This window comes from Protopterus annectens, chromosome 8.part0 (assembly GCF_019279795.1).
Source record: "Protopterus annectens isolate FY-2018-M chromosome 8.part0, PAN1.0, whole genome shotgun sequence".
Classification (NCBI taxonomy): Eukaryota; Metazoa; Chordata; order Ceratodontiformes; family Protopteridae; genus Protopterus; species Protopterus annectens.
The window spans coordinates 270,937,864-270,955,612 of NC_056741.1; the positions used below are offsets into that span (position 1 = coordinate 270,937,864).

Genomic DNA, 17,749 nt, shown 5'->3' on the forward strand with positions numbered 1-17,749 from the left:
CATGTAACTATGCATTAGCAGGCAATCCTATGCAAATGAGGGAAAGGATAGTGAATCCCAGTTTTCCCCAGCATGTGAGTGAGGTCCCAACAGTGTAAGAGTAGGAATAGCTTGGTGCAAGCCTAGGAGTTAGGTGACATCATGGGGGGATGTGTCAGGCATAATGTAAGTGGATAGCAGCCCTGTGGCTTGGGTTTGCTCCTAGCTTAGCATAGCTAAGCTAGGGGGTATGTCTAAACCTGCTTAGCACTCACCTAAACGGATGTGCGCACCACGCACTGGGCTTTGCAGGAAGAAAAAAAGGTTAAACCAGGAAATAGCAGCAGTGTGCACATTTGAGCACTCTACACTGCGTGCCCACGGGCTTAAACAGGAAGGTAATGGGAAGGGAAAACAGCAGTAGGAAGGTAATCAAGGAGAACTAGCCTAGCTGGCTGGTGAAATGTATCAGAACCAGCCAATTACACAGGCAGCAGACCAGCCCAGCCCAGAACACTACTATAAACTAAGCAAACACCTTCCCCTCTGTTTTTTCCCACACTCTACACCACCGGTGTAAACAAGCGGGGAACTTTTAACACTCACAACAGCAAACTGATAGGGGCTGCAATAGCTTTCATACAACTTGTGGAAGAGGCTGAGGGTGGTGAGGATGTGAATGCTGTCGACCAACCCACAATGAGTAGACAGAGAAAAGTGTACAGACCCAGTGTAACCTACCAGGTGAGCTGGAGATAGTGGAGCACTATAGGGCAGACAGGGACCTCCTACAGCAAATTGTTGAGCAGTGCCAGCCATGCCTGACACACAGAACTAACAGAGGGGAACTCATCCCAGTGAATACCAAGGTAAGTGCAGGTCTAAGAATGCTAGCTACAGGTACCTTCCAAAAGCCAACTGGAGATATGATGGGGATTTCACAAACATCAGCATCCAGGGTATTCCACCATTTCCTGGATACAATGTCAGCACATGTCGGTGAGCATGTATATTTCCCCAACACCGTGAGGCATTGGCCAGCAATATGCGTCTCTTCCACCAAATAGTAGAATACCCTGAGGTAGTGGGTGCATTACACTGCATGCACATATGCATCAAAGCACCACCTGGTGAGCAGGGTTGGGTCTACATCAACCGCAAGGGCTTCCCCTCCATCAACTGCCAGGTCATGTGCGATGCCCAGGGCATAATAATGAACATGTGTGCTGGCTGCCCTGGAAGCTATCACAATTCCCACATCTGGCATCTGATGCAGTTGTACCAGAGATTTGCCTATAGGGAAATTCCACATGGTCACCTAGTGGGGGATGCTGGATACGCACTGGAGCCGTGGCTGAAGGCACCCATCAGAAATGCACACATACCCGAACAAGAACTCAATAATGGGGCACGCTCACAGACCAGAATTATAGTAGAGCATGTGTTTGGGATGCTCAAGTCATGGTTCCGGTGCCTGGACACATCCAGTGGAGCCTTGCAGTACTCACCAGCTACATGTACCCAAACTGTCCTTGTATGTGCCATGCTACACAATATGATCCTGCGGAAACAGCTGCAGCAGAAACAGCATGGGGCAGGGCCACACAGCCCCCCACCATTGCCAAGGCCTGCACAGGCACAGAGTGACTCAGAGGAGGAACAACCTGAGACTTCCCCAGTAAACAGAAGGAGGCATGCCCAGTATGCCTGGCCTTGGCAAAGAGGCAACGCATAACACATACACTGACACAGGAGGGACCCATGGAATAACACCTCTCTCCGACTCTCACATACAGTAAAAGGGATGCCAAACATTACACTACCTGTGCTTAACCATGTGTAGGGAGTGTACTATGTGTATCCGACATAGGCAGCCCTGCAGCACCACCCTCAATACTGGGACACCCACAAGGTAAGTGACTCACACATGCCAGTCGGGGGGGGGGTCACATACCCAACAACAGTCACAGCCAGCAGGACAGGTGTAGACAAACACAAACAAAGGCTGTGCTATGGCCTCTGAATGAGGCCTATGGGCAACCCCCCCCCCCAGGCCTACACAGACAGACTACAGCAGGTCAAGCACTAGGATGTCAGTTTTGAATGCTAGGAAGTCGGAAACTAATATGTAGGTAATTAAAAGCTAAAATATGTAGTACACTGGTATGCCTCTAGCCAGCATGATAGGTAAGACTACAGACTGAAATGGAGTACCTGGCATACCACTACAGTCCTAGCAAATGTGTACAAGTGTCAGGTGTGCCCCCCATCCTACTTAGAAATATAGTAACAGTCAGGTGTGTCCCCCAATCCTATGTAGAAATGTAGAAATAGTCAGGTGTACCCCCCATCCCACGTAAAAATATAGTAACAGTCAGGTGTGTACCCCCCACAATCCTGTGCAGAAATGTAGAAATAGATGTGCCCCCCCCATCCTATGCAGAAATGTAGTAACAGTTAGGTGTGCCCCCCCCAATCCTGTGTAGAAGTGTAGAAATAGTCAGGTGTGCTCCCCATCCTACATAGAAATATAGTAACAGTCAGGTGTGCCCCCCCCCAAATAAATCCTGTGTAGAAATGTAGAAATAGTCAGGTGTGTCCCCCATCCTATGCAGAAATGTAGTAACAGTCCATGCCAAATGATTGACAGATACCCTGCAGAGACAGCATGCTATCTGTAGGTGTACAACACAAAGGTCAGCACTGCAGTACAAACTGCATGGACCCGATCCACACATTCAATACAGACTGCCATACTGGGCATGCCCACACACTTAAATAGGTTCATAGGTTCATAGGTTGGTACTAGGCTATCAGCCCTAGGGCCTATACAAGCCTAGCCATAACAATTCCCTGGCTATTTCTTCCCACATTATTTACTTTCCTGGACCCCTGTCTAGCAGGGCGACTGATGTGATCCCTGGGGTGAATTTCCTTTCTCCCATCCAATTGTCCAGGTTCCTCTTGAAGAGGTCCAAAGAGGCACTCTGCTTGACATGTATGGGCAATCTATTCCAGAGTCTGGGGAGTCTCTGGGTCAGGAACCTATCCCTCCAGCATGTTTTGTTTATTGTGATGACAAGGTTTAGATCCCTGGAGCATGTAGCTCTGAGGGATTGGGATTTCTTTAAGTGTAGCATGTCCAACAGCTATGGGTTTGACATGGCCTTGTATGTTAAGCAGAGATCGCCTCTGAATAGACGATATGCGACAGAGTATAGCTGGAGTTTTTTAAGGCGGTCAGTGTAGGGCATCTGCTTTAGGCCTGTGATTCTTTTAGTGAGGTATTTCTGAGGCCTTTCCAGTTGTTGCAGATATCTTGAGAGGTACATACCAAATGGGGCATTGTATTCTATAATGGATCTAATGAGGGATGAGTACAGTGGGACAATGACCTCCTTCTTTCTGGATGAAAAGTCCTTCGTGATGAGGTGTGCCACATAGAAGGATTTCCTGACTGTTGTGGCGATGTGGTTATCGAAGGTGAGACCACTGTCCACCTGTGTCCCTAAGTCTCTTATCACACTTTCTGTGTTTAGTGTACTGCCACCTATATGGTAATTCATGGATACATGTTTTTCCCAAAGGGATAACAATACATTTCTTGGCGTTGAGCTTGAGCCCATGGCTCTGGCACCAAGCATCTGTTTCTGTAAGGCCCTTTTGTAGAGTATCCACATCATTTGGGGATTCAATAATGGCTCCCAGTTTGCAGTCATCTGCAAATTTTGTTAGCCAGAGTCCCTTAGTGTTGACCTGTACTTCAGAGAAGTAGATGCCAAACAAGAGCCCCAGGACTGAACCCTGAGGTACTCCATTTGTCACTTGTCTGGAGCTGGATTTGGAGTCCGCTACTTTTACAGTGTGGGTTCTATCAGTAAGCCATTTAGCAACCCATTGGGTGACATAGGGATTAATGCCCAACTTAGTAAGTTTATCTATGATTCCAGAGTGGGGGATGGTGTCAAAGGCCTTGGCAAGGTCTAGATAGGCTGTGTGGACCACCTTACCCTTGTCCATGGCTCTGGAGACTGATTCAAAGAAGTCAATCAGGTTCAGGAGACAAGATTGGCCCTTCACAAACCCAAACTGGGTGGGGTCCAGTGTTTGAAGGTTGCCAATGTCTTTGTTTATAAGTTCCATGATAATACGCTCCATGGCCTTGCAGATAAGGCTTGTCAGACTGATGGGACGGTAGTTTCCGGGATCCAAGGTGGATCCCCCCTTGTGGATTGGGATAACTGTAACTCTGCACCACTCAGTGGGCACAAAACCTGAGGTGAGGCTATGATTAAACATGCCACTTATGTGAGGTGCCAGTTCATATTGTAGTTCATGTAGTACACAGCCCGGGATGTCATCTGGTCCCATGGATGCTGTATTCTTGGCTTTAGAGAGTGCGTTTTGTACCTGTGTGGCCGTTATTACTGGAATTTGGCAATCTTCCGGTATTGAGATGGGCCATTTAGGGGGTGAGAGGGGGGGTGAAGTTGGCACTGAATCAATCTGCCAGGATATTGGCAATATCCTTTGGATCAGTATATTTAATGCCATTCTGTTTTAGCTCAGAGCAGATCTGAGCATTGCCATTTAGATTCTTGACATAGTTATAGAATGCTTTGTGGTTGTCTTTGGAATCTTTGGCAATTTTATTTTCGTAACTAGCTTTGGAGGATTTTATGAGGCATCTCATTTTCTTACTGAGGCTAGTAAGGGAATTTTTTGCATCCTGGGATTTTCCTCTTTTCTGCAAAAGTTTCTTCCTTTTGTTGTAAAGTTTGTTTATGGCAGGGGACCACCAGATTGGCTTCCTTTTTTGGATGAGAGCATTTTGGTTCTATTTGGGATGGCACGATTCATGCATGAGTGGATGTGCTCGTACAGTGCCTTAGTGTAGGATTCAGCAGTTGAACTTTCAGTTCCCGTCTGCATGGGTGTTATGAAGTTTGTCACTTCTGACTTGAGTAGCATGAAGTTGGCTTTGGAGAAGTTTTTTATGGTAGTTTCTTTACTGGGGGGTGGGGGTGGGTTGTGGATGTTAAGGGTGATTAGCTTATGGTCAGACCTGACTAAGGAGGGGGTGACCATAGGTATGGAGCATTGATTTCCCATGTTGGTAATGACCAGGTCTAGGATATTGGAGCCCCTGGTGGGACTATGGATTAGTTGATCCAGGGCATTGGAATTTATGAATTCCAAGAACCGCTATAAAGGTGTTGGGACATGAGTAGTTTTCCCAGTTAATGGCAGGGTAGTTAAAATCACCCAGTATTAGGGTATTTGGTTCTGTCTTAATAATGAAGGGAATGTCAGTCAACAACATACTGAAAGGTCATACTGGGCGTGCTCACACACTTAAACACATGAAGGCCATGTCTGCAAACACCAGTGGACCAGACATATTTGGCAGCCGCAGATGTTAGTGCAGACACGCCTCAGTATGCACCACACATGCTTTGCACACATAGTGGATAGGAATACAGCCATATATGTAAGGACAACACACTATAATAAGCCAAAGGTAGACATACATAGATGTGTGGAAGAGGGTGACTGTGACAAGGAGCCATCCAGGGCTCTCCCACTCAGCACACAGCCAAAGGGCCAGAACCCCACGAGGGTCTGATGTCACACACTGTAGATACTAGCCACCGATATCTGTCAGCATTACAGAGTATGTGGTGCACGTGCCAGCTGTGCAACATGACTGTTCAAGGAAGTAGTCATCTAGCAGCTGTATACAAGTACCTGTGGAATATGACCTAGGTTGTGCCCGCATGTGGTGTGTCAACCCCTAGATGAATGGGTTATGGCCCATGCACATGCACTGCCCTCCCCATAGCCCCACCTTGACAAGCCTGCTGAAGTCATCTACTGTGAAATACACCTTTGTGAGAAATGCATCCCAGTAATCTCTGTGATGGGTCCCATAACTGTGTACTGCTTTAGTGTGATAAACTAGTTAGGTAGGAGTTCTAACCCCAGCCTTGGCAATTATGCATGTGTGTCTGTCTGAGTAAGAGCACAATGCTTTTTAGGGTGGTCACACTCCCTACAATTGCAATGTTCTACCTTGTAAGGCTGCTGATGTCATCCACCTAGAAATACATGCCTGGAAAGGTTGTATACCAGTAATCTCCATGGCGCATCCCATAACTGCGTACTGCTGTAGTATGATAAAATAGTTAGGTAGGATTTCAATTCCCAGACATGGTAACTGTGTGTGTTTGTGTCTGTCTGTGTAGAGAACAATGCTTTTTTGGGTAGTCACACTCCCTACAATTCAAATGCTCATCTTTGGCAAGGCTGCTGATGTCATCCACCTAGAAATACACCTGTGGGAAACAGTATCTCAGTAATCCCCATAGAGTGTCCTGTAACTATGTACTGCTGTAGTGTGATAAGTTAGGTAGGTAGCTGTTCTACTCCCAACCATGGCAAGTTTGTGTGTGTGTGTCTGTCTGTGTAGAGAGCAATGCTTTTTATGGTAGTCACACTCCATACAATTTGTATGCTCTACTTTGGTAAAGCTGCTGATACCATCCACCTAGAAATACACCTTTGGGAAGGATATAGCCCAGTAATCTCAGTAGCATGTCCTGTAACTGTGTACTGCTGTAGTATGATAAATTAGTTAGGTAGCTACTCTACTCCCAGACATGGCAAGTGTGTGTGTGCCTGTCTGACCCTGTCTATGTAGACAGCAATGCTTTTTAGGGTGGTCACACTCCCTACAATTGAAATGCTCTACTTTGGTAAGGCTGCTGATGTCATCCACCTAGAAATACATCTCTGTAAAAGTTGTATCCAAGTAATCTCTGTGGTGCATCCCATTGCCGTGTACTGCTGTAGTGTGATAAAATAGTTAGATAGCAGTTCAATTCCCAGACATAGCAACTTTGTGTGTGTGTCTGTGGCAAGAGCAATGCATTTTAGGATAGTCACACTCCCTACAATTCAAATGCTCATCTTTGGCAAGGCTGCTGATGTCATCCACTTAGAAATACACCTCTGGGAAGCTGCAGTGCAATAATCTCCAGAACGTGTCCTGTAACTGCATACTGCTGTAGTGTGATATAAACCTCTGTTAAGGGTTCTGTACCCACGCATGTTGGTTGTGGATGTTTTGTGTGTGTTCCAATGTCTGTGTGGGGAGCAATGCATTTTAGGCTAGTCACACTTAGTACATGTCCAATGGCCAACTTTGGCAGTCCTGCGGATGTCATCCAATGTGAAATACACCTTTGGGGAAGGATACATCAGTAATCTCCATGGTGTGTACTATAACTGCGTAGTGCTGCAATGTACTAAACTAGTTAGGTAGGGGTTCAACTCCTGGACATGACAGGTGTGTGTGTGTGTGTGTGTGTGTGTGTGTGTGTTTATAACTTGTATTCTGTGTGGAGGTGGGTGTGAGTTTGTGACACCTGGGCCCAATGTGGGGTGGGTTTTGCAAATGTCTTTTATGGTGGCCCTATATCATAATGCCCACTGTACAGAGATAACAGATGTGAAATAGCCGAGAGGCTGGGGTGCAAATCCATACCCATACATGTGACAGCACGGCCAGGCAATCATAGTTAGCAACCCCAGTATTACCCAGAGCTCACTCTCAACCCATGTCACATACACACACATGCTGAGGCAACAGTCAATATGTGTGTAGTACACTGCATATTGTTGACTGATAGTAACTATGGAGTGATTGCAGTGTTCCACAGAGGGCATGGCACCCTCTCCAATAGGCACATATGTGCAGACAGTGCACCTTCTCCATGTTCCCCACTGGAAACCTGCAACACCTGTGGTGTTGCAATCAGCAATCACCCTCCATCTGCCAGTCACACCTCAATTAACCAGTACAATATTGTGACACTCCTCCCACCTCTCACACAACTTAATTGCAACTGTCCTTAATCACTCTACTCACACTACACTACATCACCCCTCTGTGCCTCCTTCTTCCTTATCACACCATCCAGCTAACACAACATTCCAAAACAAAGAATATATACCATGGTCTTTCTCCTGCCCACAATCTATACCCTACTGTTATCTGCATACTAACGTCCTATACTCACCTACAGATACAACATGTCCATAGCCCCACACCATATTTTACTAATACCATCAGCTCCTCACTCTCCTACCTTGCAATCTCCTCCAAACTCTACAATCACACACCCATTGCATAATTCCACTTCAAACATGTAGTTGTCAGCAATACCATTAACCACTTTAGCAAATGCCTTCACATACTCTCCAAACGGTCACAGAAACATGCATGTATATTATCACAGATTCCCTGTAGTGGTGATATACACCCCAATCCCGGGCCGCATACTGCACAACATACCATCATGCCTACCATTCCACCCCTTCCTCACATTAAAACTTTAGACCTTGTCATTCTTAACATGAACCTTAGGAGCCTAGTTAACAAAATCACAGACTTTCATGCAGTCATTGCAGAAAACTCACCAGACATTCTTACAGTAACAGAAATGTGGCTAAAACCCCATATAAGAGACCCATAGACACTCCCACAAGGTTATTGTGTACACAGGTTAGACAGGATCAGGAAGAAGGGAGGCAGGATTGCAATCTTCTACAAAGATAACCTAAGCATAGACTACTTACACATCAATTACCCTTATAATAACAACTTTGAAGTCCTAGTAACACAGCTCAGAATCAACCCAAAGAAAAATATTACCATAATAGCCACTAACATACCTCCCAATAATACTCCCACTGTCATTGAGGAATTCATAGCCTAGACAGCATCACCCTACACCCATGAAACCATTATCACAGGTGACTTCAACTTAGACTGGAACAATTGCACTTGTGATAATCCCTCCACCTTCATAAATCTAGATGGTTTCTCCCAGACAATCCAGTTTCCCACTCAAATAGATAAACATAGCAAAATGAATGTATCTTATACTGGTCACTTATTAACAGTACCACCCACAATTATCTCGGTGGATGCCTTACAAATAATTTAAGCGACCATAGACCTACCTACTTAATCCATCATCAGCTCAACTGACCTAGAACCATAGTTTACAAAGTCATACAAAATACCAAAAACTTCTCCAATGAAGCATTCTTAGATGTGCTCAATAAATGTAACTAGGCACCACTCCATCATCTCCAACTTGACCAGGCCATGACATGCTTCAATGATACATTTCTAGCTATTCTAAATAGCTTAGCACCAACCCATACATGTCATATTAAAAATAAGAGATTAGCTTAGATATCAAAAGAAGCCATTAGACTTCAAAAATTAAGGGACAAAACCTGGCTTCAATACCAGAAAACAAAAAGACAATAAAACTCTGTTAGCATACCAGCAGCTCTGCAATCGAACAAAATAACAACTCAAACTAGAAAAAAAAAACATATTATACATCTATGCAAAACAAATATGAAAACAATCCCAAAATGTTCTGGCAGACAATTAACTCGCTCCTCCACCCAGGAAAAGCCACAATCCCAGAACCAACAACCAGTAACCAAAATGTGAGTATTGCCTCATAAATCAACACCTACTTTATAAGTGCTATCCACTCTTTGGTTACAGGGAACAATTCCACCACACCATCTCTTCCACCTAATGTGGAAACTAACAACTCTTTTGACCTCAATCCTGTCCCCACTAACACCATAAAAATGATGCTGAAAAAACTGGAACCTTCTTCATAGCAGCTGACCGACTCCCCGATGAGTACCTCAAACTTTCAACTGATGCCATAGCTCTGCCTACCTCCATTTTGGTAAATAGGTCTACAGCAGAACAATATGTCCCACAATTATGGACAATTTCCTATATCACCCCTCTACATGAAGGAGGAACATCAACAAAATTAAACAATTACAGACTCATAGCCATCATTTCCCCCTGTGTCAAAATTCTGGAAAAATGTATACTATAATACCTGCTATCTCACAACCTTATATCTCCCTCCCAACATGGTTTCAAACCAAAACCGCTCACCACCACAGCCTTAATTCATTTCTCTAACACCATCGACCAACTCAGAAATTCAAATCGCAAGTAGCATCAATCTTCCTAGACATGTCAAATGTGTTCAACACTGTCTCCATCAGAAACTCCTTAATATTCTTGCTTCACTAAACCTATCAAAGACTTGGTTTTTAAGCTATCTATCTGACAAACAAAAAGCAGTATGATGGAAATCAAAACTTTCATCACTTCTGCCTGTCTCAGTCGGAGTCCCCCAAGGATCCATACTAGGGCCCCTCCTTTTCACTATCTTCTCTAATGATCTAGCCTCTTCCACAACACATGCTAAAGTAGTTCTGTATGCAAACAATTCAACTTTAATCTGGTAGTAGATACCTTAGCAGACCTCTAAGTAGTAACCCAACAAGCTTTCAATGATATCGAAACATATCTAAATAAATCACAACTAATCCTCAACCCCAAAAAGACACAGTGCTATTTACCAGTAGCAGACAATCACCTACCACCCCTCCTTTTACCATTCTCTCAGCAAACAACACAATCATCCAAACAGCTGAGCATACAAATCTACTTGGAGTGACAATTGACAACAAACTCAGATTTGACCTACACATAGCCATCACAATTAAGAAAGTTCACATCAAACTTCGCTCACTGTACAGAAGCTAGCCATCCCTCACTGACAATACCAGACTAACCATATCCAGAATCTTCCTCTTCTCTACACTCCTATATGCTTTCCCCTCTTTACCAACTAAAAAATATCAGATTTAACCAAATTGGAAACTTGCTACAACAAAATAACCTGCTTCGCAGCTAACCTTCTCCACCAAACCCAAAATTGTATAGCTCTACATAAATTAAATTGGCTTGAGCTACCTAACCTTCTCCATCTCTACCGACTTAAATTCACACACAATATCATCATCCATCCTGACAGTTGCCCATCCATCAAGGAACTTGTTGTTCCCTACTCATGCCCACGAAATCTAAGATCTGCAGACAGAAACTTTCTCACAGTAAACAAAGCTAACAACATTCATGATGAAACCCTATTCTAAAATAAAATAACCAAATTAAAAAACTCTCTACCCTACACCCTCCAAAACAAACCTCAATTAACCAATTTCAAACAATTACTATTTGAACATCTATCCAAAAACTGGCATTGCTCCTGAGCCAAACCTGACTAACAAGATATTTATAATTTTCTCATCACACTGTCCAATCCTTACCTCATTTTCTCCCTCTCCTCAGTGTTTTATATGTGTGTGTGTATATATATATAGATATATATATATATATATATATATATATATATATATATATATATATATATATATATGTATATGAAGGAAATCACATTTGTTCATAGGTATTATTTAATATGTACACAGTACCAGTTTTGTTTTTCTCGCAGAGATCTTTACTGAAAGGCTTGTGTGTTTTTCTTTTTGAATCTGTATCTACTAGAAAACTGTATTAAATACTACTTTGCATACACTAGATGATGTTTATTCTGCATTTTACTATATGTATACTATTGTACTATCTAATTATTGTATTTTGCTTATATTTCTGTGGAGCTTTTCTCCCCATGCCTCCACTAAACATGGGCTTCAGGCCCAGTTAGACTTTCCTGGTAAACAAATGTAAATAATTAAATAAATATACATTCTTTGCAACTTTGTGATTTCCCTAGAATTATCTTTGAAGATCTGCAAACTTTACCCCAACACCTGTGATAGTTTTGCACTCTTGCTCACAGTGCAAAGGCTTCTCCTTAACTTGTTTGCCCAAACAAGGCGGTGCCATCAAAGGGAGCATTAATGAACACCATCTTAAAATAGTGCATAGTTTATTTACTGATACACCTGAGCCAGCCACCCTAGCAAGGGGATAGCTCTTATTGTTGCCATTTGTATCTCCAGATGTGTCCTTAGGTCACCTGTGGGACAATTGTTCCATTTTCTTTTTCTGTAAAATCCCCCTGAATTCTGATCAAGTGTGGTATGTAGTTTAAGGCTCTGACAGAGAATGTACTGGATGCATATACTCACTTCTTTAGCCTATCAACCTGGAATCTCTGCTCAGAGAATTAATAGCCTGGGCATCCTCTTGGATGTCTATTGTGGTGCTGCAGATACCACTGTTGAGTCAACCAGAACCCCTTTAATCAGTGCTCTATGTCCTTGGGGGTCTGCAGCACTCTATCTGGTTTGCTGGGGAATTAGTTCAGCCATTACAGGTTCTTCCCATGCCTTACAACAAATCATATCTACTAGCTTGTCTGGCAGGGGCAATTCCCATGCCACAGAGGGGAGAGCACTTATATGCCTCTGTAAAATATCTTCCTCCAGGGAAATGGAGTCTATGAGCCTGGATCTCTTCTGTCTCATCATTTTCAAGATGTTATTAAAGGTAGCATCTTCCAGAGGAGAGATTTGTCATTCAACAAAATTTGTATATATGGAGGAAGAAACCAGGACAATGTGGAAAAAAGTTACCCAGGCAGTTCCAGTTGTAATAGTAGCAATAGATCTTATAAAAAGGAATTTAGACTCATTTTTAGATATGCTACTGATGTATGTAACTCCATATGAATTAAAGAATAGTCAATTATGGGCACATTGCAGGTACTGCGAAGAGCACTTTTGGCTAACATCAAAGACTGATAATAATTTCTGATCATTAATCATACTTTGACTTAGGAATGGGGTCCATTCCTGTCATGGTACAAGAAACCCAAAAGACTTGGAAAAATTAATTAAACTAGAGGAAGACTCCAAAGGTGAGTCAATATGTTTTCTCTTACACTGTCTCTTCCTGGGGAGACTACGAGGAGAGATGTCTGAACTCTCCTGGCAAGACAGTTACTCAGATCACAATAGTCTAGGTCCACAAGTCCCATTGTGCTGTGGAAGGCAACATGATAGTCAATCAAAATCCCCAACTTCAGTGGCATCTTGAGCCAGAATACACGGACCCTGCACATGTCCTTAGCAAGAACCTGAATCTGTTATCCTCTATACCATCAAATCAACTGTAGTACCGGGGCCAGAACTAATGGAGCCAAACAAATCATAGTCAGTACTGCCAAAAGAGCACTGACTCTTGTAGCTTGTACAGGATACTCTGCTGTTGTCATCAAGACATCGATCTTCCGTGCCAAGTGGCCAAATGTTCAGATGCTGAGAACAATGTTAACAAAACTGGTACCAACACTGACCATGAGACTTTGGTGCTGAACTCCTGTGACCTAATGATTCCTGGCATCAATATAATTAGTGCCTAGGATATCACCAGCACCCAAGGCATTGTTCCAGAAGAGGCAGAATCAGTCCATGCTTTAGGAATAGGCAGAGCTGTCAGCACTGATTGCCAGTGCTTAGACAAGACCAGTAAGAAGAATAACTTGGAGGGTTGTAGACAGAGTTTCTCAGCTTGCTTAGTAATTGTTGGGACTGAGATGACACTGTACCGTGGTAGTGCATTTCAGAAGGTCGACATCATCTGCTTCCTGTCCAAGGGTGTGGGTCTGCTAATGGACTTGTAGGAGTGAAAGGAAAAACAGAAGCTGGCGCTGAATGTGTCAGTCAAGAAAGTTCCTTTTTGCATGAGAAACTACCTGCCTTCTTCCTTGATACAGAGTGGGTTGTCCCAACTGGCTTTTGCCAGCAAGGGGAACATGACCTGACTGGTATAGCTCTCCTCTCCTATCCTCTCCTCTCTTCTCCTCTCTTTTCAGGCCTATTGGTCCTGGGAGATGATTTGTATGGATCATGAGGGGAAGAAATTTCCATAGTCAATACTGCTGAATGAAGTAGCCCTTTCCACATCAACTTGCTCCTTCTTTCAGAAGGAGTATGAGGACTGATGATTTTTGCAAATGGAACAATCACTGTCCAGATGTACTGCAAATGAAACACAGGTCATAAGGGTTCTGAATGGAAACCCTGTACCATCACTTTTTGGACTTTTTAACCCATGATTGGGCTCTTTCTCCATTGTTCCTACACTGTTAAGTACGTACCATTTGCAAACAGAGAATTAATCACTCAGTCACTGACACATACCTGCTCATTAGCCTGAATGGAAGTGGGAGTTTTCCAACTTTAAACTCAGCTAAGTTTCTGAAAATGTGAATCCTTATAAATTAACTGCCACCAAGCTGACTGGAAAGAAAGAGCACAGACACAGAAAAGAATAATTTGACAGGGTTTGGGAGGGGATGAGGAAGGATACTAAGGGTAGAAGATAAACATACAAGACGAGGAAAGTGCTCTGGTAACTTGTAACTCTCCTAGCAACTTGCTGAAGTAATAGCTAGAAAAAACATTAAAAATGAGTCACTTATCTGTGCTATAAGAAGAAAATTGCCCTCTGCTTGAACTGTTTGGGGACATGTTGTGGCTTCAGTGATGGCAAAAACTTCTCGAGATTTCCCTGTGTTGCAAGGGATTATGGATTGGAGTAGGAGCTCAAGCATGCTAGGAATTCATTGGCTGGCAGAATGCATGCTATACAGTGACAATTCCAATGGTTTTCAGTGTCCAGACAGGACAAAAAATATTTTTCATTATTTGGACTATACAACTAAATACTCGGAAACTATCCCTCTATAGAAAGCTAATGATAAATATATGGGCAGGGAGTTAGTGCTGTTATTTTCAAAGTTGGGATGTAACAGGAAATAATCACTGATCAGAGGAATCTCTTTATGTCCTGAATAATGCAACAGCTGTGAAAATTATTTGATAGTATTGCAATGTCCAGGGAATTTAAATATGGAGACCGGGTGTTAACCTTGGTCCATTTAGCAGGGTTCCTTTATTTCCTGAATAATGCACTGACTCTGCTAGTGATTTAATAGTAATGCAAGGTCCATGGAATTTAAAGATGGGAGAATAGGTGCTAGCTTTGGTCCATTCAGCAGGGTTCCTTTATTTCCAGAATAATGCACCAACCTCGCTAGTGATTTAATAGAATGCAAGATCCAGGGAATTTAAAAATAGTTGAATAGATATCGTCACTGGTCCCCTCAACAAAAAAAAAGTATTTTGCTAAATGCAAGGGTTGATTTGAAGTAACAGAGAAAATATATGAGTTAAACTACAAAGGTAGACAAACAGAAAAAAAGAAGACCAGAATAAATAAACCATATCTAGGTAATGACACCATGGTAGAAAATACAAACACTGGCAGTTAGTTTAGCAGCATAGACTAGTGAATCTGGTAAAGAAAAAGACTAACATTATGTCTGCAGTTCAGGTAGAAGATACACTATTCAAGCCATAGAAACAAGAAATAAAATAACTTCTGTTACAAGGAAATGGTAATAGAACTACACTGTGTTAAGACTAGTCAGGAGAGAAGATTAACTTAAAACCCTAGCAAATACCAGTCACAAAGAAATTCAATACAAGAAAAAGAAAAATAAATACTTAGAAATAAGTGAGGAGTCCAAAAGGAAATGGAACAATCTCATAGAGTTAATTCTAGAACATGATGGAACAATCAGATTCTGTATTAATTTTAGAAAGCTGAACAGCATTTCTGCTAAGGATTACTCTTATTATAGCAATCTTCCTTTTGAGGTATATGTTGTCCTAGCAACCTTCCAGAAGATTAATGGACAGAGCCTTGAAACTTCCCACTAATTTTGATGCAAATCATCTGGACAATGTTATTGTATGCTCTGAGGATGAGGACTTCGCATCTAGCTAAGATAAGGTTGTTCTAGACTACTCAGGCAAGCCAAAATAATGTGAATCCATCTAAAAGGAAGGCAGGCATAAACAAATCATCTTCCTTTTAGTCTGTCTCACCTTCAAACTCATCTACATGGACAGACTTTCTAACTTTGCAATAAGATTTGCAGAACATGTTACCTCTGTATAGACGGATTCTGGTGCAAACCTAAAAACTCTTCAGTGCAATCACGTGTACCAAATACGCATTTGCCACCCTAGCCTCCAAAATCTGGGAAACCATTCCAGATAAGATAAAATCCATTGTATCCTTCAGAGTATTTTGACTTAAACTAAAAAATTCCTCCACAAGCAAAGTAAATTATTCAGTCACTTAACAAAGAAAAACATTCCTGCAGAACAACCCCCTCAACTGTTAGCAGTAATAAACCTCAGCCTAAGGCTTTCTTCCTTTGTCTAGCACATCTTTATATGTGCAGCCTAGTTTCTGGAACACTGTACATTTATATTTGTTCCTAATGTTTTCCTACCATATGCACTTGTAGACAGAACTAGTTCCATATCAATGTCATAAATGTATGCTTGTAAATGTTGTATATATCATATTGTGCAGAAGTTAGAAATGACTAGAGAATGTATGATTCATTTGTCCTCATTACTGCTTGTTTATGTTATTGTCTCCCAGGCTGACCCTATAAATGGTCCACATGGATTAGTGCTCTATCCTTTACAAATGCATAACTAAATAAATGGAGGTCAAATACATTGGGAATGTGACAGAAACATGAATTGTAAGTCAAAAATAACATGCAGAAGCAGTGAGACACTGATCTATTCTAGAAAATAAGAAAAATGAGTTTGTTTTGGGGGTTAGTGGGGTATTATCACATGTTTGTGCAAATTTTGCAACAGTAAGATTCCCCTTCACAGACCTGACTAAAGGGAATATGCCTCTCAAAATAAACTGGACAGTGAAAACAGACACTGTTTTTAAGCAGTTTAAGGAAACATTTTGTTCAGAGCTTGTATTGGCATCTCCTGACTTCTATAAATCATTTATAGTTAATAATATTGATGTATTAGATGTAGGATTATATGCTATCACAAAGTTTTAATAGAAAAAAATAAGCCAAACTGCTTCTTCATTTAGAAACTATGATCCCTGTCTGTGGACTGAAACCAGGACTCCCTGGATTTGGGGTCCTGGCTTCAATCCCCAGACAGCTCAGAGTTTTCCTTTCCTGTTGAGTTTATTAATATGATATTAAGTTCATGGCTTGTACTGCACAGAATGCTCAGTCAAAAACTAAGCAAAGCAGATGATAGGTGTTCTGAGATCTAAAGATAATGCCTAGTCATACTGTGGGCACTTGGTTCCCCCAAAGTAATATATATTGGGAGAGAATTCACTCTAGTAATGGACCATGCTCACCTATTATACTACATAAATAATAAGATGGGAACATAAAGGTCTGTAGGTTGTCTTTATCTTTGTAGTCATTTAAATTCAAAGTCAAGCATTAGCCAGCCTTGACCAACAACTAAGGTGTGTTTCAAGCATGCAATCTATCCAATAGGTATGAAACTAATGATTTCAAATGGAGGAGGGGCAGTTGTAGCATAGTGCAGTAGTTCTCACTATATGGATGCATACAAGTGACCCCAACATGAATGGATAAATAAGTTGTATAGCAGTGTTATGCAGAGTTTATTTTAAATAGACTGATATTTATTTAAATAAGTAGTGCTTCTGTTAACTTACATTTGCTTCTTTAAGAACAAAAAAGATAACTGGCAGTATTAGTGACAGAAGCTTTGTTTAATGATCTATCGAATGCAATCCAAAACAGGACTGAAAGAAGCCCAACAAAAAAAGCATTTACCCTTTCTGGAAGGGGGCATGGTGTCCAGAGCAGTTGTCTGGGAGGGGGAACTAACCACAGTGAAGGAAGACCTGGCAGAAGCACTAATTCCAGAGAGACCTGCTAAGTGCTTTGTGTCTGTATAAGAATGGAATGAAGTAATTGCTCTGCCTTTGATTAAACCACGTCTTTTCTTTTGC

At 42.0% G+C, this 17,749-nt stretch overlaps 1 protein-coding gene across 1 annotated transcript in view; it reads left to right on the top strand.

Moving 5' to 3' along the window:
* Positions 1-17,749, top strand: part of LOC122808219 (extracellular calcium-sensing receptor-like) — a 159,048-nt gene that overhangs the window by 49,747 nt on the left and 91,552 nt on the right. The window lies entirely within an intron of this gene.